The sequence below is a fragment of the Zootoca vivipara genome, chromosome 1 (genome assembly GCF_965207765.1).
Source record: "Zootoca vivipara chromosome 1, rZooViv2.hap1.1, whole genome shotgun sequence".
Taxonomy (NCBI): domain Eukaryota; kingdom Metazoa; phylum Chordata; class Lepidosauria; order Squamata; family Lacertidae; genus Zootoca; species Zootoca vivipara.
In genome coordinates this window covers 6,801,425-6,828,557 of record NC_142582.1, presented here as the reverse complement: position 1 = coordinate 6,828,557, position 27,133 = coordinate 6,801,425, and the positions used below count along the sequence as shown (strand labels likewise).

At 45.6% G+C, this 27,133-nt stretch overlaps 1 protein-coding gene across 11 annotated transcripts in view; it reads left to right on the top strand.

Annotated features, from left to right (window-relative positions):
* Window positions 1-839: 839 nt before the first annotated feature.
* The window catches only part of MAP2 (microtubule associated protein 2), a 241,407-nt gene continuing 215,113 nt past the window's right edge, over window positions 840-27,133 (top strand). For all 11 annotated transcript variants that reach the window (XM_088669015.1, XM_060282211.2, XM_060282236.2 and 8 more), the window contains exon 1: window positions 840-949. The gene's annotated coding sequence lies outside the window, so the exon portion shown is untranslated. The remainder of the gene's footprint in view (window positions 950-27,133) is intronic.

Here is a 27,133-nt window from a genome sequence, read left to right as displayed (position 1 = left end):
TACTGAAAAAGTCCCTTTTGTTTGGACATGGGTTTTGTTGCACAAGAGCAGCAAATCCACTTTAGGTTGCTTCTTGGCAACATGCTTATCATTCCTCTGCCATGACCCTCACCCTTGTTGCCCCTTCCAAAACTATGATCCATTGTTTTTCAGTGCCAGGCAAAACAGTCTTCTTTACCCAGGTCTTCAGCCATTAAGCAATCTACAGTATTGCCTTTTAAAGGGGGCGGGCTGTTATTATACCATTTCTGTTTTTATTTTATTATGCTATGCAAACTATGTTTTTAATGTTGCACACCTCCATGGGATCTTCGGATAAAGAGCAGTATATAAATCATAAAAAATAAATAAATAAATACATTTGGGAATTCCTGGAGGGTTAGGGAAGAGTGCCGGCGGCGCTGGGGGGGGGGGAACCACCCCCTTCCCACTTTCCCCTTATTCTTCCTTATTCTTCTTAACATCTCATCATCATCAGTCATCATTTGTCTAAGTGCAAACAGAAAAAGGTAGGGAAGGAGAAGAGATGCATGCAGTTAGAGGGCTGGAGCCAGCATCATCAAGACCAATCGACCTCCTGCTTCTCCCCACCTGCCAATAACACCCCCCCGCCGTTTAGCCGAAACTTCCTGTGCCCAGACATGTGCACCCCCTCTTCTTGCCCCTCCCCCCAGGATCCCCCCCGGTCCACTTTTCCTTTGGGCGAGAGAGGCTGCAGCAGCTGCGGGAGCTGCCCCTTGAGGCGCCTGCACGGAGGAACGTGGGAAGGGGCGGTGCGCGGCGAGCGTGGGGAAGAGGCGTGTCCTCGGCGCGGGCGGAGGCGCGCAGGCAGGCAAGACAGACAGGCAGGGAGACAGCAGCTCCTTGGCGGCTGGACTCGGTGGCTCCTCTCTTCTGCCAGCTGCAGGATCGGAGGCAGCGGCGGCGGCGGCGGCAGCAGCAGGAGGAGGTAAGGTCTGCGTGCTTTTCACAGGTGCTCAGCTGCAGTCTTTCTCCGGGCACACCTGCAGCTTGGGCATCCCTCCTCTGCAGCTCCTGATCCTGGCACCTCACCCTCCCCTGGAAGAAACCCAGAGGAGGGCTATGGGGTTGCTTTTCGTCTGTCTGTCTGTCTGTCTGTCTGTCTGCCTTACTTAGCATTTGGACCCTGCTTAGCTGCAGGAGATATCCTGCCCACCTGCCGAGAGGAGTTGAGCAGGTGCCGGAGAGCTCGTCTCCCTCCCCCCACCTCCTTTGGCATTTTATTGATTGCCAGTTACAAATGAATTAGAAATGACAAAGGGGAGCAGAAAAAGAACAATAATAACAATAACAGGTCGAAGTACACATCCATCACAAAAAGGGAGGGGGATAACAGAACCAATCCCAGCTGTGGTTAATTTACCTTTTTTAGATAGTCTGTACTCAGGTTGCCCTTGGACAGACTCTCAGGAGTATGACAAAGTCAAATGGCAGAAACATCTGTGGGGGACTGCTGTAGGTGGTGGACCTGTTTGCTGGTGGACTGCAGCCAGCTTCCTTTCTGGCAATAGTATTAAAATAGTATGAAAAGCGTGCACACTCTATATGTGTATATATATGTATATATGTATATATGTGTGTGTGTGTGTGTGCGCGCCTGCCATTAAGCTTTGTTGGATAACTTGGAACACTATAAAGAAAAGAGCTCTTGGAGTTGGTTGAAGACAGGGTGGCAAGTGTAATAACTAAGGGGTCTGAGCTAAGCCAAGGGGTTGGTTTCTTTCCCTCCCTAGAAGGAGGAGGAAATGCTTTGTGTTTTGAGGATGGAGGTGGTTGTGTGTGTCTAAGTGCAAACAGAAAAATGTAGGAAAGAAGAAGAGATGCAGTTAGAGGACTGGAGCCAGTATCTTAAAGCTGTTTAATATTTATGGGATGGAGCAGGTTTATGAAGGTGCTGCATCTCCACCAAGGTGAGTTTAAGTCAGTGACTTAAAAAGAAAAGTCTTTCTTTTAAAAATTGCTTTGCCCCCCAAAGCCCTGAGGTGTGGTCATGTGACACCTCCTTTATTTTCCTCACTTTCTTTTGTTTAAGGATGGAAATTTCAAGAACATTGGGAGGGGTGGAAGGGGGTGAGCAGACTTTCAGTAAATTCCTCACCACCAGCCCTGCAACTGGGGGAGCCTGAGAAATGAGGCAAGGCTTTGTTTCCTTCCTTCGTTCCTGAATATTGAGCATCCCTTTTGGCAAGCCCCATTCAGACACAAAAGCCTTTAAGACTGTAACTCTACTCTTAAGCTCCAGTAAATGAATCTGCAAGGCTAGAGGAGCAACAAGGAGGGCAGAAATGGGGATGCATCTCAGAAGGAGCAAATGGGAGTATATGTCCATCTGCATTCCCTATCCCCCCCTTTTTTGGGGGTACAGTATTAATATAATTAGCTATTGGAAAAGCGATGCCTTAGACCACGGGTGTCAGAGACAAGGCCCGGGGGCCTAATCCGGCCCGCCAGACCTCGTGCTGTGGCCCGCCGCCTGCTGCTCGCAACTGTTTGCCTCAAGAAGGAAGCGGCAAAGGGCGGGCGAGGTCCTCGCGGTTGGCTTTGGGGCTCAGGACAGAGAAGGCACAGCCTCTCACCCCCTTTATTTGTCCTGCGGCAGAGCTCGGCGCTGCCAACTTGTGCAGGGACAACGCTCAGGAAGCCCCATGTCCTCAGGACAAGCAAGCACGTGCAGGAGGAGGGCGACTTCCGAGTAATTTCTGTGAAGTGCCTGTGCAGTTGATCGAGCGTGCCTGCCGTTCACTTTCCCCGCTGGCTAACAGTTCCCTCCCTCCCTCTCTCTCTCTCTCTCTCTCTCTCTCTCTCTCTCTCTCTGCCCCTCCTCTCCCCTGCACCTTTGAAGGGCCACCTTTGCAAGGAAACACTTGCCCCACCACCCCAGCCCCTAACAGGACCCCCAAGGCTCCTGCTTCAGCTCTTCAGCCCCCCAAGGAGCCCTTCAGCCCCTACCTGGCTGGGAGCCCAGGGAGGCGATCCAGAGCGCCACAGGCAGGCTCTAGGTGTCAGCTGGCCAGAGAGGACATGCCATGTCTGTTCCCAAAGATGAGGCACAGAGGAGCCTGCCAGATCCTGGGACAGTCCATCTCCCTCAGTGCAGCCAACACTGGTTGGCAGCAACAGCTCTCCAGCTTTCAGCCCTGCCTGGAGTTGCTGCCAGGGAAAAGCTGCCAGGATTCCTGCATTGCAGGGGGTTGGGTTAGATGACCGATGCAGCTGTGTGTGTGTGTGTGTGCGCACCTTGTGGGTCTTTCATCCCCTGCAAGACAAAGCCCTCCCCATCAAGCCAAAGGGCAACCCTTTTGCTGGGGGCACCTGCTGGAGCTCTGAAACCTGCTGTCCAAATACATCCCCTCTCTCCAAGCCTCCCTCTTGAGCAGCCACAGACAGACCCCCGTGAAGAGGAGCCTCCTTCCATGTCTGCCCCAACCCAACCTCTTCCCCAACCCCAGACGCTGAGCTTTCATTTTTTAAAAAAGGTCTCTAGTCCTCCCAGAGAACTTTGGAACTCCCTGCCTAGGGAAGCTAGATGGGCTCCCTCCCTGCTGGCAGATGGGAACTGACTGTGTTTTGAGGAAAGGGCCAGCGCTGTGGTATTTTTATTGTTGTATTATCTGTATTTCTAATACATCTTTTCAATACATAAATACATAAATTGTACAATAATTGTACAATTTGAATATCTACTTGCCATTATTCTGACTATGTTTCTGCTTTCAGAGCTAGTTATTACTTACATTATTACAAAAAAAAGTAATAATTGAATGCAGTGACAATAATTTATGATAATAAAGAGTGGACACATAGTCCTACAGATACAGCCGGCCCTTTGAGGGTGACCAAACTGCTGATGCGGCCCCCGATGAATTTGAGTTTGACACCCCTGCCTTAGACAGTGGGCTTGTAACTGCAGCGAGGCAGTGGAGAACAAAGCCTTTTGAAGTGAGTGAAACATTATGCAAAAACGTTCCATGCTTGAACTGCCGCAGGTAAATGGCACAGAAACCCTCTGCCAGGCCAGTTGTCTGGCGCAGCCTTTTGTGTTTCAGTGGTGGAAAAAAAATATCCCAAATAAAGACACACTGACTCACTTGCATACAGGTTTGGGTTGCTGTTCACACCCTAGCATTTAAATGAAGGCTGTTTTTGTGAAGGTTTTGGGAAAGGAGGGGGCGTGTCTTTGTGGGTAGCCAGAACCTTTTCCTCCATTCTGTACAGCAAAGGGTGCAGGGTCCCTCCTGCCTCTCTCCTTCCATCTAGAATTCTCACGACCTCTTAGAAATGCAATTCCTTAAGGACATTGTAGACATCATGTGTAGTCATATCTCTCTTTAAGGAAGTGGTTCTTTCTTATTGTTTGCAAAGGTTGTTTGTTTTTGATCTGAGAAAATTTATTTGTGTAAACTGCATGCTTTCATTCTGTCTCAGTAGGCATGCTCAGGCATACATGGGGCTGGTTTATGAACTGTGGCAAACACCCACCGGCACAGTCCTACCCCCAGCCCCATGACTGTCATTCCATACAAGTTATAAGCAGCTGCACCCCCTTTTATTTCTATATCCAGTTTCCCACATGTACCATCTATGACAGGACCTCTTTTTTTCACCTGTGCCAATTTGGACTACTTGTTGTGTCTAGACTTCTGTATTGAGCCTACCCAGCGAAAAGAGGAGCTGGGTTTCAACTACAGGGTTTTCTGTAGCTGCTCTCTGGTCTCCTTTAACTGAAGGTGTTATTCTGGCAACTTGGCTCCAGAAGCCATAGAGAATGTGCTGAGAGAGCATGAGCTCCGTGAAGCAGGTGCTGACGTTTCTTCACACTGTTGCTCTTCTTAAACGGGCGTCACCCCTGCCTGATGTAAAATAGCAGCAACAGGGTCTGCTCATCACTTTTCTGAGCCACTGTAGGATTGAAGCCTGGGCATTAATTTATTTGTTGGTGTCTGTTTCCAGTGGGGTGACACTGTTCAGGGGTGGTTTGCATAAATGGACCGTAGCATTTGGACCAGTGATATTTTAAAACCACGAAATCAAATGGCACAAAATTAAGTGCATAATAGAAATGCCTCTTGTGCTGATCCAGCCACCCAATGCCTGCTGAAATTATCTGTAGCTAAAATATGCATATGAGCCACATCTCATCTACACAGCCATAGCCACCCATTTGCAGTCCTGGGGCCAAACAAGTGACCCTTGCTCCGTCCTTGTGTTATGGAGCCAAACCCTTGCCTTTAACTTTCTCTCCTCTCTGCAGTTCTTTGTTTCCCTTTCTTCCTTCTCTGCTGTAGAGATGACAGTGGCAGTCTCATAGGCAGCAAACCCATCATGTGGTCAGATCAGAATTTGCAGACACACAGGCTAGATTTGCATTGGGTACAGCAGCCCAAATGTCTGGGATGTGAATAGGGGTGTCTTCCCAAGCCATCTGCCTCCACAGAGCAAAGGGCTTTTCTATAGAAGAGAGGGTAGATTTAGTCGCCAGCTGTGCCGTTAAACTGTGGAGCACTCTGTGAAAAGGAGATTTGACATGACATGTATAATTGCCTTTCAGATATATTAGAAGAATGAGCTAACGTTTTCTGCCTTGCTAGTATAGATTCCCACTCCCCCTGTGATCACCATTTAGCAGGTTATGGAATATTCCTTAACCCATTTCCCCCACCCTGGTTCTTTGCTTCTCAGGAAAAACAAACCATGAAGATTTGAGGCTGTTCAGTTCTAAAACGTCATTTCATTCTTTCAACCCTGAGCCAGTGATTCTGGTGTGGAGGACCAGTAAGGAAAAGGAGGGGCTTTCTCCTCCAACCCCTGGTCACACAAGTGTGTTTGCACTTGCACTGAGGAGAGAGTATAGCACCTCCACATGTGAGCGCTGCCATTTTTGCTTTTTTTTTAATATGCCGTTGCTCTACAATGCCACAGTCCTTGGACACCAGTTTATCACCTGGTCACCTATGGTGAGTGTTTAGCTCACCACACAGAATAGCTATACAGAAGTTTCCTTCGTTACTCCCCCCACCTTTTAGGCCACACAAGCAAGTCTTAGGCCACTGGAAATGGTTGTAGGTTAGTCCTTATTGTGCATATACATGCCCACAGCTCAGAGCTAGATCCAGGGCCAGCCCACCCATGAGGCAAGCTGAAGCAACTATCCCAGGGTGCAGGGTTCACTCATGGGGCAACAGATCCCAATGTTCCTTCCTCTCTTATTCCTGATGTAGATTTCCCCTCATCCCTTCTTACTTGGTGGGGAGGGCCACCATTTTGGGGTCTGCCTTGGGTGCCAAAATGACTTGGGCAGACCCTAGCTAGAGCTTTGTTGCATGAAGTCCCGGGTTCTACTTCCAGTGACTCTGGGTAAAAAGTTCACTGGTAGCAATGCCTCTGTCTGAAGCATTGGAGAGCTAGATGGAGTATGGTAGATCACTAACCAATAGTCACATTTGGTATAAGGGCAGCTTCACACATCCAGAGTAAATGGGATTTGGGACAAAGATCATCACATCATTTTATTTATATGCCACCTTTCCATAGCTATAACCATGCTCAAGGTTTACATAATTACAACAATAAACAAAACACATCCGTTTCCAAATAAATCATAATAAGATCTAAAAATAAAGATACAAACAGTAAATATCAATTACAGCAAAAAACCAAACCAAACCAAAACAACAACAACAACAACCCAGTAACAACCCCTGTTAAGCAATACCCCAGCCCAAGAATCTGTTCAGCAACCTCCTCTTTTGTAGTTGGAGTCAGTCAGGGCTCCACCCTCCCTCCCAGGGCAGGTGGGAAAAGGCCTGCAAGATGCTTGGAAAAGGGAACAAAAAGCACAGAAGGATTTGCCATGTGGTGGAAAGGCAGTGCAGAAAGGAAAGGTAGGGCAGCCCCCTGGGATCACTGATGAAGTTCACGCAGATTTGCTAGGAGAATAAAGAATGACACACAAACACACGACAATTATAAAAGGAACCACCCACCCCTCAAAAAACCCTGGTGCCACAGACAAGTGACAAGGGCCTTTTGTTCTTTGCCAATGGCTTAGGGCCCTTGTATTACGGGACCGCCTCTCCTGTTATGCCTCGCAGAGGAACTTAAGGTCCATGGATAACCATAGTTTAGAGGTCTTGGGCCCTAAGGAAGTCAGACTATCCTCCACCAGGGCCAGGGCCTTTTCAGTGATGGCTCCGACCTGGTGGAATGCTCTGTCCCATGAGACTAGGGCCCTACAGGATTTAACCTGCTTCCGCATGGCCTGTAAGACAGAGCTATTCTGCCTGGCCTTTAATTTGAACTCAGCTTGATCTTTTATTTCCCTTCTCTTCCCCCCTCCCCCCTTTTATGAACATTACCTGCTCTGGGACCCCACAGCTAATTCTCCCCTGGCCGCCTCGCTGGCCCAAGTAGGTCTAATTTAGCCAGCTAGCCCTGGTGACCATCTAATGTTTATTGGATGGATTTCCCCCAAATTGATTCTTTAACTTGAATTTTATTGTTATTCATGCTTTTCTACTGTATTTTATGCTGCTTTTATGTTGTATTACAATTAAGTGTTAATTTGTTGTTAGCCGCCCTGAGCCCGGGTTTTTGAACCGGGAAGGGCGGGATATAAATAAAATTGTATTATTATTATTACTACTACTACTAGTTGTATCCGGCCACGCGTTGCAGTGGCTTAGTCTGGGGTCTCGTTTCCCAGGACAGGGGGTGGATGTGACCCACCCCCGGTCCCTGTCTGTCCCCCCCCCCTGTATAAAGTACTCGTAGTGAGGTAGGAGGAGGAGGAGTGGGTGGGGTGTGGCAGTACTACAGAAATTGAGTCTGTTCCTCAGAATTCATGTTTTTACCTGCGACAGATGTCACATCTATGCAATCTAAGTTTATGCAAACACTCAGATATTGGACTGGAACATTGTGTCCAAATTTGAAGTCAAGCGGTCAAGCGGTTTCCAAGAAAAGTGGAGACCCACACGCATGCACGTTTTACATTTATATATATATAGATTGTTGTTGTTATTGCTATGGTCCTAAATGGAATTGGCCCTTCATACGCCCTGTTTGAAATTGGAAGAAAGTTCCTATTGGTTTCTGAAGATATGAAAGGATTAAAACCCCCACTCCTTTCCTTCCCTTTGTGTCATGGCCTGCCCACACCAGCTATTTGGGAGAAAAAAATCACTACACACCACCACACTATGTGGCAAATGTCATATCTAGTTTGGCTGTCAGACGTGCAAGTATATCATAACATGATGTGCCCCACGTGTTTCAAAATTAATCTCCAGGTGCGCAGGAATCTTACTCTGATAGTAGCCTGCTCCCACTTTCCACTGCCTTTTAGTCAACAAATTTAAAGCCTTTTCTGTTCGTCTTCCCTGGTGGAGGAGAAGTGGTTGATGCCCCACAGAAAACAATTTAGATATCCAGGGATTTCGTGGTGCTGCCTGTGTGACCAGGCAAGAGGGTGCCTCTTCCAAAACAACAGGCCACAACAAAGACAGGAGTTCGTAATCTTTCTAATTCAAGTCTCATTTCATACCAAAAACAAAGAAAAAAGTGACCCCTGTGTTGTTAAAAACAATAAAGAAATACCCTGCTAAAGCCAATGTGGATAAAACCCATCATAATTATATCCACAGTGCAGAGGGCAGGGCTGAGTTATGTGAGTTATGTCTGCCCTGCAAAGTAACCCATTGTTGTTGTAGTACCCATTTTGCTGGGGTGATGGTGAGGTGGGGAGTTATTGAGTAGTGTCCGGCAGCCCTGAAATGTAGTCCAGTGTTGATATCCAGTGTGTTATTTTAGGGAGATGCAGTGAAGAGGTAGCTGTGAAGTTGATCGTAGCAGTGGTGCAATTAATTATGGCCTGGAGCTGGTGAAGTGAGCCAGGGGGAAGATGAGGATTTCAGCAGTGACTGGGAAGATGGTTGGGCTTTGGGTCTAACCATAGATGTGCAGCTGGTCTACCCATTGAGAAATAGCAGAAGGGTAGTCCTTGTTTACAGGAGCCAGACTTCTGAAAGCCTCACCACTGTTCTGTCACCTGATCTACTAGAAATGGTAGATCTGTTCTCTGATGCCTCATTGTGTTTGTTTATTTGAAGTATTCTTCTCCTCTTCACCACACCCCTGGAGAAATTCCTGCAGACACCCATGCCCTCTTTCCAAATTTATGTGGCCAGGAACAGTGTGTGGTATCTCCTCCTTGGATTCTCCCTTGCCCTGCCTCTTGGGTATTCTGCACGCACTTGCAGAGACTTTGGGTGAGACCTCCAGGGACCCCAGTCAATGGTTTTGTGACACTAGCAGGGATCTTTGTTTGTTTGTACTATAACAGAAAAGGGTGCAGATCCAACATCAGGCTTCCTTGCCTTAGCTTTGAAAAGTTTTCAGGGTCATGATGCATGGATGTCCTTCTATTTGATTAAGATTTGAAGGAAAACATTTGATTCTAATAACGAGGTTCCCAGGCAATGAAATTATAATGCCTTTGTCTTCCAAGAACATGCTGCAAATGTACGTAAATTAAAGTCTGTGGCAGGCCAGTTGTGAAAAAGAGAATTGCCAGATTAATTACAATACATTTCTTGGGTTCTGTTCAGACAATTTGAAGCTACTGGCACCCAATGGAATATGCTTAATACGTGTTTTCTTGTTCCTTTCAATTATACGTGCTGATGCCCTATGGCCTTGCAGTGCTGCATAGTTTGCCCAATAATGGCATTCTGAGTGTTTTTTAAAAACGAAATATTTCCAGGTTAAAAGCACTAGATCTTCTGCTCAGATAAATCAGCGTAGCCCCTCCTGCTTTCAGTGGAGTGCCACTAATTTACATCAAGTAGTCATTAGGTTCATTGACTTCTGTGGACTTTCACCAATCTGCCCTGGTTGAGGTGCTGACCTATAGACACTTCAGATACCTTTTACAGTTTATATAGAATTCAGCTTGCTCTTTGCTTCACCGAGTGTGTAAAAATATATTATATTGCCAGTTACTGTTTCAGTGATAATATATTTTATGCCCATCAAATGCACATAATGGAGTTTATTCTGGACTGCTCCATTTCAGACTGCAGGAGAAACAGAGAAACACTAAAAAAAATTAAGCTCCACCATTAAAAAAGAAAAGACAAACCCATAATAGCTTTTTTATGTGCAAAATAGATAAACGGGGTAGAAAAGTCCTACTGGTAGCTATATTAGTTCCCTTCATATACATAGTTTCCTACATTCAGGGAATGTTATTTAACAATAATAATAAGGGGGCAGGATTTAGAAACATCATGCACCTCCACCAGTTGACAGAAGTGGCCCAGTCTCAGGACACCGCCATGTGATTTTGTTGAATTTGTAGATACACCTTAGAATTACAGTGCTGGGAGGAAGAGAAGGTGCTACAATCCACCCTCCTGCTTTAAAATCGGGACACCCCATCCAATAACCCCTCACAAACTGACAGAGTAGAGCAGACCTCCTATTCAAAACAGCACCACCACTCCCCAACCAGTAAAATAGCTGTCCAGAGAGCCAGCAGGGAGAGTGGCGAGTGATAGTCTGGCCAGGCTAGGCTGGTGAGGGGCCTTTGTGAACCCCTGGGGGGTCTTGGCCAATCATTATTGCCAGGCCTCTACATTACACATCAACTCATCTCTTGTTGAAGTGTTAGGATGTTAAGGATGCAATTCTGTATGCACTTATGTGCAAGTAAGCCCCATTCAACTCAAGATTGGAGAGTAGCTTTGAGTTAACAGTCATAGGATTGTGCTGCAGACGATCGCTTGTGAGCCTTTTGCTCTGTGGAAACTTTTAGGCAAACTTCACAGGGTCAGGCAATAATGCAATTAGTCTTTCATAGCATTTGAAATGTTAATTAAAACAAAATAAACCCTCTACTTTCTGAAAGTATTTCTTTATGCCCTTGAAAAGAAAACACTGAAATGTTCGCCCCTTTTGCCTAAAATGTCTTAGTAATAGCATTCAAGCGGCTTTCTTGTCAGCTCAATATGGATAGCAATTTGTTTGTTTTCAAATAGAGCTGTCCATACACAAAATGAAAAACGGAGTTTTCTGCTGAATGGGACACCTGAAAAAACAAAGCATTTCCTTTTATTTGAGAGAATCCTTGTGTTGCATAAATGAATGGCAGCTGTCCATTTTTAGAGTTTCGAAGCTATTGATGTAATCAGCACGGATCGAGTGAAGACCAAAATACTGTCATGTTTCTACCATTCAGGACTTTGACTGGTGGAATATGTTCAGAGGAAGACACATGCTCCTTAGCCTGAGCCCATGCAGGACTATTTAGAAGTTATGTCTCCAAAGTGCATTGTGGCTTCCTCCCTAGTACCGGTAGATGTGCATTGAATTCCAGCTGTTGTTTTTAGTGTTGTGGCTATTCTTGGCACTGAGGATCTGCACCATGACCTTTGACATGAGGCTAAGAGATTGGTGGGGAATCTGTCTGCTTCCAGATGTTGCTGGACTTCTACAACTCCCATCATTTGGCTGATGGGAGTAAGGAGACCAACAACATCTGAGGAGCCACCGTGTGTGTGTGTGTGTGTGTGTGTGTGTGTGATCACAGAATGAAATTTGTCTCTAGATTGCTGGGGGTGGTGCGGTGATAATCTAAAGTATAATGGAATGTTGCTGGCCTTCTAGCAACTTAGTGAAACACATATACAGACTGCAGAGTATTCTACCAGAACACAAGAAATAATGAATGCAAGAATTTCACCTCAAGCAAATATTTTTAAAATCCACATCAATACAACACGGAGCCATTTCTTCACAGGCCAGAGACATTAACTAAATATTTAAATACTTTCAACTGTCCTGCTTAGGAGCTCCCCAACTCATTTTAAATGCATAGTCCCTCATGAACTATGAAAGAGCTTTCCTTTCAAGCTGACATGGTTGGGTTTCAGCCCATATGTTGAACAAGGGTTTAAAACAGCAGCAGCAGCCTGCTGGATTTCATTCTGCTTACGATTTTCTTGCTCTCCTCTAATCTGGGCAGTGCTCCCTCAGAATTTTATAATCTTCCAAAAATAGTTAGTAACCCTTAATAAAATTGGAAAGACAACCCTATATTTTCTGACTAGTATTTTCACTTAGTTCACAAAAGAATCTCATGGCACTTTCAAAACTATTACTATTCTATTAAATCCGCTCCACCACCCGGCCACCCACTCCCCTCCAGGGGCGGGGACATTGTTCGGCGCCGCCTGGGGGATCCCGGCCACGTCATCCATCAGCCAGCCAATCAGCTGGCTGGGGGGGGGGGATGGCCAGGACCAGTTTAAACTGCCGCGCGAGCCGAGAGGCTTCCTCTTGGCTCGCGTTCTCAATCTCCCACCCTCCCTCCCTATTTGCAGGTTTAGTCTTTAATGGCCTTGCTATGGACCTCGGTTGGTCGCCGTTGAGGGGCCTGGTGGGATTTTTTCCACTTGGCAAATCGGCTCAGGCCATTTGGTTTTCGCCTACCTCGTAGCAATTGTCAAAACTTTGTAAGGTTTTGCGGTTAGGCATTGGGTGACCTTCTGATGGGGGAGGGGAGACCTGGCCACCGCCTGCCCCGCCATGCGTAGGTGTATTCCGTTAAAGGAATCTGGGTGTGTGGATCTTGTCCGAAGCTGGGCTAGGGCCATGCCACGACCCTTCCGGGAACCCAGGGGTGAGCTTCAGTTGGTTTGCATCGACGGGGCTCCCCCTATCGGTCGTTTACCCTACCAGACTTCCTGGCCAATACCGCTCACATTCTGTAACCAATAAAGTTGTGGCCTAAATTTGCCCAATAACATTAACCTTATATCCTGTGTCCTAGTGTTTTATTCCTCGAGGGGGTGGTTGCAATTGCAGCAGCAGCAGCAACAACAACAACAACAAATAAATTATTATTCTAAAACTACTAAACTGCCTTGAAAATTGTATGAATGGTGGTTTCAACATATTTTAAATACATAAGTAAAATAAAATAAAGGGCAAGAAGCTTTTGGGTCTCCTTGTTCTGAAGCCCAGATGAATGGAAGGAGGGCACAGTGCACAAGACAACAGCCAGAAATGTTGTGGTGAGGAACCCAGGGAGGTCTTGCTCTTTTGAAAACCTAAATATAAGTAGCCCACCACCTCCCAAGGCAGCCTGTGCCACTGCCAAATGGCTCTTCCTGTTTAGAAGGTTCTCCTAACTTTCAGCTGAAATCTGCTTCCATGCAATCTCCATCCTCTGGTTCTAGTCCTGCCTTCTGGAACAGCAGAGAACAAGTTTGAACAATCATGCCCATAGCTTTAAAGCTCTTAAACAGTGAGAGCAGATGCGAATCTCTCACCTGTTTCTCATGATGCACTTGGCTCACCTGCATCCCATGCCCACATTGTATTTGAGCACAACAATACCCTACGCCAAGGGATCAGAATGGGGACATATGTTTAGAAACAGACCAAGAAGGTAAAATGTAGATAGAATACAAAAAACAACAACACCCACAACATAATTTTTAAAAGGTTTTATTTTTGAATTTTTCCAGGCTAACGATAACAGTGCCAGCAGGTACACAAATACATATGTTCACATGTACTATGCTGATTTGCAGCTTCTTGTTTTGCACATAGCACCTATTACATAAAATGTGCATTAAATTAAAGTAGCAGTTTTTTGTAATCTTCAACTGCAAATAGATTAGAGTTCATAATTGAATTCAATGCCAGAGTGGATGCTTTCCATGCCCAGATAACCTCCCAGGCCAAAGGATCCCAGCTAGCAGCAATGTGAACGGCTTCTGCCCAACACTCTGGAAGTGCCACTGCCAGCTGGAGGTGGTGGTACTGGGCTAAGCAGACCAGTGGCCTATATAAAAGGTAGGGTCTAATTAGCTCTGGCAGGGGTCCTTATTTAACCCACAAGACTGATTTTCTCCAAACCACACTCACCTGCCCTACACCTGATGTCACATGTGACATCAGGTGTGAGCAGGTGAAGACATGGCTGCAAAGGAACATTGGAGAGTGACCTCCCAATCATTCTTTTGATCTTGGCAAACAGGAATCCTGCTCAGTGCTGACCACCTGAGCTCCAGTGGGATCAGGCTGCACTAGGTAGTTCAAAGAGGATGGCTTTCAGCATGTAGCAGCTGATTAGCTTCTGCCCAACACTCTGGAAGTGCCACTGCCAGCTGGAGGTGGTGGTACTGGGCTAAGCAGACCAGTGGCCTATATAAAAGGTAGGGTCTAATTAGCTCTGGCAGGGGTCCTTATTTAACCCACAAGACTGATTTTCTCCAAACCACACTCACCTGCCCTACACCTGATGTCACATGTGACATCAGGTGTGAGCAGGTGAAGACATGGCTGCAAAGGAACATTGGAGAGTGACCTCCCAATCATTCTTTTGATCTTGGCAAACAGGAATCCTGCTCAGTGCTGACCACCTGAGCTCCAGTGGGATCAGGCTGCACTAGGTAGTTCAAAGAGGATGGCTTTCAGCATGTAGCAGCTGATTAGCACCAAAAGCCGGAGCAAACCAGCCGTTTGGCTCTGTGAACCCCGTTCAAGTTGACACCTGATACCATTATGACATCATGTGATGGACCCGCCTGTCAAAGTTGAGCCAAACCCAATTCCCCACCCCTAATCTGCCTTGTCTTGCCTTGCTTTGTAAAGCCCACCTATGGTACCTGCTTTTACGTTCTTAATTGTTTGGGCTTCGTATGCTGTTTTACCATTCTCATACAGTGGTACCTCGACATCCGAATGCCTCGACTTGCGAAGGTTTCAACTTACAAAGTCAGCAAACCAGGAAGTATTTTTGCTGTGCGTGTGGTCTGTGCCTGTGCAGAAGCGACGTGTGCGGTCTGCGCATGCGCAAAGCGCAAAATCGCGCTTCACGCATGCGCAAAATGGACGCTTCGACTTCCGAAGGTTTCGACTTACGAAGAGCACCGCGGAACGGATCGCCTTCATAAGTCGAGGTACCACTGTATTTTATTGAGCCATGATTGCTTAGAAGGTACATCATTTTCCTAGCATGCTACAACAGCAAGGGAGAAAAGAAGCCTTTATTGATGCCGTTGTTAGATATGTTAGCAGGGTGTGCCATTTTAGGGGGTGAAACTTAATTTTTGTAAATTTCTTCAGTGAGGGGTCTTAAAAATATGGTTTTAGGTGTGAGGAATTCAAGTCTGCTATTATTTTTTGTGATTGGACAGCATTTAGCTTCATAAGTCTGTGTTTGATGAAGAGGCATATTAACTGCTTTTGGAATTTTACTTTTACCTTTTGAAAATGTCAGGTAATGCTAAATAATAAAAATAAATAAATAAATGACATAATATTAATATATAAGTACTTGGCAATCATTTAAATGATTTTTATGTACTTTAACGCAATTTTACTTTCAAAGCAAAACTAGATTATATTAATTTAGCCAAAATATATTTTGAATTCCCAAGCCATGTTACAAGTTTTTTGCACCCCTTATTTTTGGAAATTGAAAAATTCAACAGGCCCTGATGCATTGGAATGTAGAAGTAAGCCTTCACTGCGTGCTAGAACTCAAACTGGAGACTCCCTAATCTTCACCTAAGTCTTTTAGCCACTCATCAGCTCTTGGTTTATTTAGTGTGTATAAATGTCCGCTGCTGCAGAGGATTAATCTGTATACCCAGGACACTGCAGTGAGCTTGCCAAAGACAACATTTTAGAGGTCCCGAATTCCCATGCTCCAAAGCGTACTGTGACCTCTAGCTGGGAACTGGAAGAAATGTTTCTCAATGACACACCAGTGCTTCATTTTACAGCACCAGCAAGGAGAGCTTGGCTTCTTTTGCTATAATGAACTGTGACTGACAAAGACGGTGCCAAACTCAGCAAGGCAAGAATGGGTTGATACAGGGAGTTTGCTTTGCACCATCTTGTTTCTTGAGATGTATTCTGTAAAAACCTGAAGCTTTTTCTCCCTTCCTCTTCTAGTCTGCAAAATATATGGTAAATATATTAAAACAGCTATGAGTTTGCATTTGTGCTTTGGTAATACTGTGCAATTTTTATAATGCCTTGTGGTGAATGAGAAGGCAATTGTTTACATTTTTTATTGGTATTCCGTGGGGAGTATCCACATGGAGCCTGACATTCATGGACTTAGCAAGTGGCTGCATTTAGAGATCATTCACTAGACAGTCTCCCCCCATATTCCTATCTCCATGATCTCCACCACAGCGTGGTACCAAAAAGTCATATTAAGGTACAAAAAATAGAGGTATGAATCCAATATTGCTCAGTTGTATTAGAAATACATTCATGAATCTTCTGCCAGCTTTGGGAACTCCCAAAAATCTGCTCATTTGTTCAGTGACATTTGGCATGGGGCAAGATATATTTATTAATACAGTGGGAGTGTGACACAGTGCAAAAATTTGCTCTGCCTGAGCTTCTAACACAGAAATATACAAGGCACAATTATGGAGTGCATAAGATTCCAAAGGGCTCACAGTTTATGCTGTACTTTGTTTAGAGAAGGCAAGGAAATGAAAACTGGGAAACATCTGCTCCTTGATCTCAAACAAGCACCATTTCCTGGGAATTCTGGAGATGCAAATTCTACTCCCACTGTTGAATCAATAGGCATCACTTGATGATCAAACATGCATGCTCACAGCCAGTTTTTCAGATAAATAAATAAATCTGTGCATAAGCTGCTTCCATTGCCTTTTAAGTATTTTCTGAGCCTACATGTGCCCTGGAGAAAAGCTTTCCTTTCTATTGCAGAACCGATTTATTATTTATCTAGGTTTATAAATTCTGGTTTTCCTTATGATCATTGTGATATAGCAATATTTGTAGAGCAATTCTATGCCTGACTATTCAGAAGTCTCTCTGATCACAGTGTGTCTTACTCCCAAGTAAGTACATAAAGGGTTGAAGGCTTCATATCAAAACAATCCCAAGAGATTGCATTCTGCCTTCTGTTCCTGTAGGTATGGCTACCTACTCTGACTGGCAGCAGCACCTCAAGAAAAAAGAAGTCTTGGAAAAGAAATCCTTAAAATTATATGTGAATTAACACATGCCTTAGTGTCAAGAAGAGCCTTGCTGGATCAGACAAGAGGCCTGTTGCCCAACAACACTATTCTACTCATGTTCTCCAGCAAATGGTATTCAGATCCCTCCCTGATATTGGAGGGAGTTAAAATTGGCAGGATATCACAACCTCTTGTGGGAGCAAGTTCCATAGGAAACCTATGCTCTGTGTGAACAAGTCCGTCCTTTAACTTCTTCGTTGTCCAAAAGTCTCTCTAACTGGTTTCCTGCTTCTGATGTACTTTAAATCATCTTTAAATCTGATCTCATTTTTTGACAGAATTACAAGCCTCATAGATGAAGGGAATGCTGTGGATATAGCCTATCTTGATTTCAGCAAGGCCTTTGACAAGGTGCCACATGATATTCTTGTAAAGAAGTTGGTAAAATGTGGGCTAGACAATGCTACCATTCAGTGGATTTGTAACTGGGTGACTGACCGAACCCAAAGGGTGCTCATCAATGGCTCCTCCTCATCCTGGAGAGAAGTGACTAGCGGGGTGCCATAGAGTTCTGTCTTGGGCCCAGTCTTATTCAACATCTTTATCAATGACTTGGATGATGGGCTTGAGGGCATCCTGATCAAGTTTACAGATGACACCAAATTGGGAGGGGTGGCTAATACCCCAGAGGACAGGATCACACTTCAAAATGACCTTAACAAATTAGACAACTGGTCCAAAAAAAAACAAGATGAAATTTTAACAGGGAGAAATGTAAAGTACTACACTTGGGCAAAATAAAAAATAAAAAATGAAATGCACAAATACAGGATGGGTGACACCTGGCTTGAGAGCAGTACATGTGAAAAGGATCTAGGAGTCTTGGTAGACCACAAACTTGACATGAGTCAACAGTGTGATGCAGCAGCTAAAAAAGCCAATGCAATTCTTGGCTGCATCAAGTATAGCATCTAGATCAAGGAAAGTAATAGTACCACTGTCAGACCTCACCTGGAATACTGTGTCCAGTTCTGGGCACCACAGTTCAAGCAGGATATTGACAAGCTGGAACATGTCCAGAGGAGGGCAACCAAAACGGTCAAAGGCCTGGAAACAATGCCTTATGAGGAACGGCTTAGGGAGCTGGGTATGTTTAGTCTGGAGAAGAGAAGGTTAAAGGGTGATATATGATAGCCATGTTCAAATATATGAAAGGATGTCATATAGAGGAGGGAGAAAGGTTGTTTTCTGCTGCTCCAGAGAAGCGGGCACGGAGCAATGGATTCAAACTACAAGAAAGAAGATTCCACCTGAACATTAGGAAGAACTTCCTGACAGTAAGAGCTGTTCGACAGTGGAATCTGCTGCCAAGGAATGTGGTGGAGTCTCCTTCTTTGGGGGTCTTTAAGCGGAGGCTTGACAGCCATCTGTCAGGAATGCTTTGATGGTGTTTCCTGCTTGGCAGGGGGTTGGACTGGATGGCCCTTGTGGTCTCTTCCAACTCTAAGATTCTATGATTCTTTATTGTTGCTTTTAATGGCTCCTCAATTCCACCATGTGCATTTGCATTTCTTTTGCAGAGAAATACAGTCAAAGGAACAGGGTGGGTCTATGCATATAATTGTCAGTTATATTATGAATAATAATTTATTATTTATACCCCGCCCATCTGACTGGGTTTCAGAGCAAGAGGGGGGGGGGAGTCATACGCGGAATTACAGAAGCCATCCTGGCTTGTGATTGGAATCCAGAATGTCCCATTTTGTGGTCCAGCACTCCGGCATAAGTTAGTTGGCTCTCGTCAGAGTGCTGAACCAAAAGGTGCTCGTTTTTGGTCTCATGTGTCAGAGGTTGTTGTTGAGACTACTCTAGAGTAACGATGCTCCATATTCTTGTCTTTAGACAGTTTTATTTAGTGCAGTCTATTTACAGTGAAATGAGTGTGTAGAACATGTCTGCTCAGTCCGAGGCAGAATCCGGGAATGGACCACTCCTCGTCTTCTTTCAGCATAAGAGTCTCGGGACGGCAAACCTTCTTCCCCGCCTTCTCCTGCGTAATTCCGGAACCGGAGGGGAAAAGGGTCTACGCTCCATGTTTTCCTTCTCCCCCCCTTTCCCCCTCTCTTTCTTCCTCCCTCATGTGTAGCAGGGGCTCTTCTGTGTTGCCAGAGCCCTGCATCCCTCTTCCTCCTTCCTCACTGGACTCCTCCCCCTCCCCGCTGGCATTGCTGCTATTGGAGGAGCTGCTCTTGATGATGGGAGGGGGATCTCTGTATTCTCTTCCCCTTACATCCTGCAAACCAGCTGATTCACGCCAGCGTGCTGGACCAATTATTCTAATTTTTTGACTTGTGTTCTTGTGTTTGTCAGCTGGCTCCTGCGAGAGCTCAGGACCAAAATAACAAGCGTCCCAGTTTTGATCAGCGAGATGTCGGAGGGTATGAGAGCTGTGTTGTCAGCATACAAAAGGAAATATGTAATGAAGGTTCACCTCTGTGGGCAGGCAATTCTACAGCTTAGGGGCCACCACAGATAAGGCCACCTCCCAGGCTGCCACCCTATAAATTTCTGAGATCAGTGGAACTACCAAGAGGGGCTGTAGGGAAGGAGAAGATCTTTCAGATATTTGGTTCCTGAGTCATGTAGGGTTTTAAACACTAATGCAAGCACCTTGAATTCTGCCTGGAAATGAATTGGCAACAAGTGCAGCCAGCAATCTTGCTTCCACATTTTGGACCAGATCTGAGTCACCTTCGAGAGTAGCCCCACATGGAGTGCATTGCAATAATCCAGTCTGGAAGTTACCAAAGCATGAGATATAGTGGCCAAATTATCTCCATCCCAAAAGGGGTCATAGCTGGCCAACCAGCCACAGCTGGAAATAGGCCACTGTGGCCTCGTGAGCCTCCAATGACAATATTGAATCCAGGAGGACCCCCAGGCTAAGGAACTGCTACCCACAGTAGTGTCCAGATAGGCTGCCTCCCCACTTCCTAGGTCTGAGAGTTTGGAACACATAAAACTTCAGTCTCATCTGGATTCAGCTTCCTTGACACTGCACTTTAATCCTGCTACTCTCCAGCTGAGTTTCTATTATTTTAGTTTTGAATAACCACCACGAGGGATGACATCTTTGACTTTTGCTTTGATAATCTTATTGTGGTTTGTCTTGTCTTTATTTATTTCATGGAATTGTAGGGTTGGAAGGTACCCCCAAGGGTTATCTAGTCCAACCCCCTGCAATGCAGGAATCTCAGCTTAAAGCATCCATTTAATTGTTTGCTTTTGTTGTGTTCCCATAATTTAATTTAACAGTTTATATTTGTTTTATTGTACATTATTTGGAAGGTTCTGCATGAGGTGACTAATAACTAGAATAAATAATACTGTACTAAGTAGCTGAAAAATGACAAAGCAGGGAGCAAGCTGTTGAGTTTTTCAGATCTATTTCTTGGGCTTGGTGGCCCCACCTCTATTTTTTACATTCAGTTAGGGTTGCCATACATTGTCCTATTTTGGGGGACCAGCATGCCCATTGGGCCAGATTTTTGCGGATTACCAAGGTTTGGGTTAAAATAAAAATAAAAATGGGGGGGGCAACATGCTCATAAGGTGCTCTGCCCCAGAACAGGAAGTGCCACATGGGGCAACCTTGCGTGGCCTTCTTGGGGCCACACTAGGCTTCATATTGTTCCTAGCAGCTGGCAGACCTTGCGCAGCCTATCCGGGGTTGCGCCAGGCCTCCCACTGTTTCAGGCGGTCGCCAGGCCTGGCACAACGTTTCCAAGGCTGGGCATGATCTCCTGAGCAGGAGGCCGAAGACAGCAAAGGTAAGGGGGGATGGACGGAGGGGGGGTGAGCAGGCAGGTGAGGGAGGGGGCAGCGGCAAGGAGGGGGCAACAGAGATGTGAGGGTGTGTGGGAGGGGTTCTGGGGTTTTGCTCCTCAGAATATGGCAACCCAAATTCAGTCCCTGGATGATTTTAGTGAACTTGAAAACTAGCCAAGTGCTTTGTGACTTCCAGATGTTCCTAATAAAGCTTATGGGGTTTAGATTTTCTTCTTCTAACAACCAACAGAGATACCTGTATGTAGTAAAAATGATAATTCACTTTACTTAAGGCGAGAATCCATTCCAGGGTGACACTAACTATTGATAAACCAAGAATATGACACCTCAGCTGGAAGAATGGCTTGCTGCAGCCCCTGATCTGAATTAGCTGACGGCCTTTCTCACAATATTGTATTTTTATACTTTTTATATATTCTGTACTTACTGCCGCTTAAGTAAAATTAGGGCTGCCATACGTCCGAAATTTGAAACATGGCAACCCTAAATTAAATGTTTATTTCATTCACTGTGCAATGTGCACTCCAAAACAAACACAAAACCCAACAGCTCGTCATTTGGAACAAAAAGTTGGTTTAATGGTCAAGCTGATAATCGGAAATGGTATCTTTTAAAAGCACCATCCTGTCAGATCAATCCTGGAATGGTGGCAGCAGAATATTGATTTTAGCAAATGAAAAGAGGAGCTGTGCCTGGATCTTAGAGTGGCGAGTAGAGTGCAGGGAGGCTGCACTCATTCAGAGAAGCTAAGCCACAGAGCACCTGGCAGACAGATGGCCAACTGCCTGCAACCCACACCTTTGTTCGGGATTTACTTGGACTGTCTCTGGATAATAGATTTAGAGAGCTGGGGTCACAAAGAATTAGAAAGCTGTAGCTAGTTGCAATTAAACCAGAGTTATTTTTAGACGACAAAGGAGTGACTGATAGGTCTGAGCATGAATCTCCGTCAGATCTGCATGAAACGCTGTGGTTCAGAGATTATAACCATGGCAGTCAGGCGCTATTGAGCTCTATGTGCAGAGCAACAAGGGAGCTCCTAATGCTTTAGATAAGCAGAGCAGCAGGTGGGCAGAAGCCAACTGGGAACTGCTAGTAGTAGGAGGAGCAGCAAAGCGGAGCCAATGTTTTCCCTTTGCAGGCAACTGCTGTATTGTGCTTTCCTCTGAATATGTCTTCCAGAACTCTTATATGCCCCTTACTTTCACTAGTTTCTCTGTAAGGTATTACCTCTTAATGTGTTGCTTGTTTCCCCTCACTGATTTCCCTGTGGCCCGGGTTGGAATTGCCCCTGACAAACAGGAGCCGTTTCACAGTGGGGTTTGGGGACTCAGATGTGTGGCTGTTTGCAGTGAGAAACGTGTAATGTGGGGAGGAGATGCTTGATGAAACCCTAATTTGATGTCTATATTTAATTATAAAATAAGATTCATTCTGTTTGCCAGAAGTATTTGAACGGCCGCTTTCTAATTCAGCCATTTTGTAACTCTTCATCTTTAATCTCATCTTCTAACATGGGGTCTACTTTGAATTTTTTACTATACGTTTCTGTGTGCCTTTTTCTGCTTTCTCCTTCTCACTCACCCTCTCTTTGCCCCCTTCTCAAGAAGCAGTGATGTTTGGCAACAGGCACAGCCACTTTAGTTCAGGCATGGCCAGGTTGTATGTTACAGTCTGCCAGCAGCTACCTAAACAACATGCTAACTGCTATTTTTGTAAGATCCCAAGGAAATAAATGGATAGATTCCCTTTTATTGCATTGAATTCCAGTTTGAAGGGTTGTTGTTGGCATTCACCTGTCTCAAGAGACAATGGAGTGCACCTCTGGGGGTGAAGTCAAAACCCTGGAGAATGACAGTGCTTGCTGTGGCTGCAGAGACCGGCAACTCGTAACTGCTGCCTCCCACATTGTTTTTGCTGTGTTAGAAGTACCCTTCTAACTGGAAGTAACCTCCCTGGGGTGCATGCATGGGCAGTGTGTAGGAAGATTTTGTGCTGCCCAGATGACAAGACCTTCCTCTCGGCCTCGCTGATGTGGTTCAAAGGAAAGCAGAGCAAGACGTTTGGCACCAGCTTGACCAGGAGTCACCAGAAGGAGGTGTACAAGACGCCATCCAATCATCTTAGGGACTCTACTCTGGATTTGTGTAGGGTTACTTCTTAGCCTTTTCTTCTCCCGAAAAGGTCCTGCAAGGCAGCAGGTATGAATTTTCACTCGGGGTTTACTGCCGAAGCCATTTTCAAGAATAAGTATAGCTACAAGGCGGCAGAGTTTGGGTTGGTTGGCCACTGTCACTCCCACTAGACAATGGTAGTGTTGTGTATTGAGTCAAAGGATTTTATATCTGTATTACTATTGTCTGTTACTATTAGGGTAACATTAGGGTAAAGTACAGTGGTACCTCGACTTACGAATGACTCGACAACTGAATTTTTCGACTTACGAATGGGGTAATGGACGCGCGCTTACGAATGTCTCGACATCTGGAAAAAAACCGTGGCAGTTTTAGATAGGGATTTTTCGACTTACGAATTTTTAGATAGGGTTGCTTCGACTTTTGAAGTTTTTCGTTTCCAATGCATTCCTATGGGAAATCGCGTTTCCAATGGCGTTTTTCTACTTACGAATTTTTCGACTTGCGAAGGTGCCTTCGGAACGGATTAAATTCGTAAGTTGAGGCACCACTGTAACTGCCTTTTGGTTCCAGAAGGTACAGCTTGTATTGGTTCATTTAAGCTGTATTTGGATCCTCTTTCCTCCAAAAGGCAGCACTGTGATTGCCTGATATTGTTCCTTCCAAAATGTATCCCTTTCTAGCTAGTCCCCCGTCCCTATAGATGTAGCTTTCCTCTCCTCAGAGCGTAGTCTTGTTTGCTTTAATAAAAAAGTGTTACTAGAGAACTGTCTCCAGCATATTATGTCAAGAGAGCTGAAATCACGAACCCCATGTCACAACAGGTAGAGTGCTCCTTCAAGGATGAAGTCAAACCAAGCTTTTCAACCTCCCAATTCTCCTTAGTGGCTGAAGTATTATCTTCAGTATTATCCATTCTGGAAATGGCATATGGTTTGTGGTGCTGCACAAATTAGAATAATAGCTCCCCTGTCCCTGGTATCACATACCCCGCAACCCCTGCCGCCTCATGCCAGCACAAGGAGCGCAGACATCTGCAAAAGGAAGCCTGCACATGAACAAATTCTCCTCCTCATCACGAAGAGGAGGCCACGCGGAGGATGCATGACCAGAAGAATTTTAATGCAAGCAGTTTAGGGAGGGGAAAACCCTGTGGCAGGTTGCTGCTTGTGATACACAACTGGAACCTAGAATTACAGTGCCAGAAATCTGTCTTATGCAGCTTCTGGTATGGCAAGCCAGGTGGGCCAAAACATCACGGTATGTGTATATACTAACGTGTGTGTCGGAATAGTACAGCTGGGATACAGCAAGAAAATGCTTCAGTTGTAGCTTGAGCCTGTTATCATCACCACCCTCATTATTGACCTTGGTAGATAAGAGGTAGCCCCACCCCTGTTAAATAATAATAATAAATAATAATAATAATAATTAATAATAAAATTTTTATTCCCCACCCATCTGGCTGGGTTTCTCCAGGCACTCTCATGGCTTCACTTTGTGTGTTTGAAGTCTTTTCAGAAGTCCTCATCCTTCCCTCTCTTCTCTAAGTTGCTCTGGCTCCTTCAGCCCTGCTGTATATAACATATTCTCCATACCTTCATTTGCTTTTGTCTCTCTCTGGATTCTTTCCAGCTGCTGCCATGTCTTCCCCACCCCCAGCAGTATAGTGATCAGAACTTACCAAAATGGCTGAAAGCGATAAGTAATTCCTGTGTCATGCTCACAAATTTCCATACAAGGATATAGTAGTAACTCTAAGTAGCCTTTCGAAACTCATGCTTACCTGGAATCCAGATTTAGTTGCATTTGATTGTTTGGGGATTCTGCCAATCTCAGAGTGGGACGGCTTTTGTGCTTCCTGACTCCGGCACACATGGCTGCACCCAAAACCTCCCTGAGTTTGGCTTCAGTGACAGCCATCTTGCTATCCCATTTCAGACATTTGCATAAATGTATTAGAAATTGAATGGACCAGAGGCAGAGCAACCTGTAAGCCATGGTATGCCACAAGCAGCATTTCGGGGCTCTGTTGAAAGGTACCAGCTGTTAATTCTGGAAAGGAAGGCAAGACAGAATCGGGCCCGTTTACATTTTCAGCAGGTGCTTGCGGGAAAGAAATAGCCAGACTGGAACACAGGGGCGTAGCCAGGATCAAAACTAGGGGGGGGGGGCAAGCCATGGTCGTTCAGGGGCGGGGCCAAGGCACGGGAGGGGAGGGGCCACGAAGTGGGAATGTGGGCGGGGCTACAGGGCCAGCAGGCCTAATGACATCGTGGCGGCGGCGGCAGCGGCCACCTTGTGCTTCTGGGGCTGGCAGCGTTGGCAGCTACCCTGCTTGGCTGGAGAGGACGGGAGGGTCGGGCAGGCGAGAGGGGGTGGCAGGGCAGGCGAGGGCGAGGCAAGGCACGGCCGCAGCCACGACGGGTCCGAGGCATTGCTGCATATCAGCATAATATTTCAACCATGGTTCAAGCCCCACCTTAGGAAAAAATTCCTGCATTGCAGGGGGTTGGACTAGATGACCCTTGTGGTCCCTTCCGACTACAATTCTATGATTCTATTGATATATTACCATAGCATATGCATCATTCTGCTTTCTTGAATTGTCCTACTCCTAGGCATAGCAGCCAACTCCTAGAGGCCTAGGTGCCTCTCCCCCCTCCCCAATTACTGGTAAATACCGTATTTGAAAGAGTCATCCCCCCATGTTGATGGGCTTTCTATGTGGGGCTTATCTGCCCCCCCTATTTTATTAAGGATGGAAGAGGGAGGGAAGGAAGGAAGAAATAGAGAGAGGGATAACTCATATTTGTGGGTGCCTCTGGGTGACGCTGTGATGCTGGAACTCTGCATGTACAGGAACCTTGTAAGCAGCTTTCTCTCTGCTTGATTTACAGCAGGCACGTCCAACAGGTAGATTGTGATCTACCAGTAGATCACTGGATGTCTGTGGTAGATCACTGGTAGGTCACTGGCACCCCTAAAAAAAGCTCACCCAAAATTTTCCTCCTCCCTAAAAAAAGTTGAACTATGACCTGAAGCCCTAAACAAAAAATGGGCCTCCCTCCCTCCTAAAAGAAGCTCAACAAGTTTGACCTAAACCCCCCAAAACAGGGCTTCCCTTCCTTAAAAAAACTCAACAGCTTTGACCTGAACCCCCCAAAAGGGGGTAGATCACCCCCAGTTTTAAACTCTGTGAGTAGATCAGAGTCTCTTGGGAGGTGGCCACCCCTGATTTACAGTATACAGATGCAGGAGGAGGGGCAGACTGGAACACCACTGCTTTTTATAAACATCACTGTGTCTGTCAAAGCTACAGCCCCCCTTTCTTATTCACTTCCTTTTAGCCTTGCAGAGCCACCTTAGTCAAATTGAATCCTCTGAGTCTGCACCCTCATTAAATCGCCAATAGAACTCTTAATGCTCCTGAATGCTCATTAACAACTCCCACTTAAGAACAATAGGGTGAAATGGTCAGCTATCAAATCTTGCCTGGGGATATATGCTCCATTGTCTTAACTGCTTAACTACTGGTAGCCCCTTTGCTTTATTTATTTGATGTGTTTTTGTTACAGCTGTGTTCCCCCACCCCCACCCAAGCAAGCAGAGACTTAGCTGCTCTTGCTAAAGCAAAGCCCTTTCCACTTCAGTTTTTGGAGGGGGAAAGTGCTGGTTATGGTCTGTAAAATACATTAATTTTTTGCTTCTAGGGGGGCAGCTGCCCCCTCCTGCCCCCCCTGCCTACGCCCATGCTGGAACAAATGCGTAGTAGGCAATTAGAAGTTGGGAGAGAGTGCAAGGAGCAGGAACCGAGAGCATTCCGTTAGCGTTTTAGCCAACGCTGCACAAAACAAAGGCAGTTCACACAACAGATCTTTCTTTTCCTCTCCTCCACAGCCAAAGCCTGTGCAGAAGTCTTAAGGGGCCTACCAGTCATTGTGGGCTGAGATGTTCGGGGCCACAGTGGAAGGGTGGAATCAGCTGACGTCTAGTGAAAGAATCTTGTGCCTGTGGAGTATAATATTTCTGCACCCAGTTTTGGACAATTCACTCCACACCACTGTAGCTTTGTATAACACAGCTCACAATGTTTGGAAGGAGGTTACA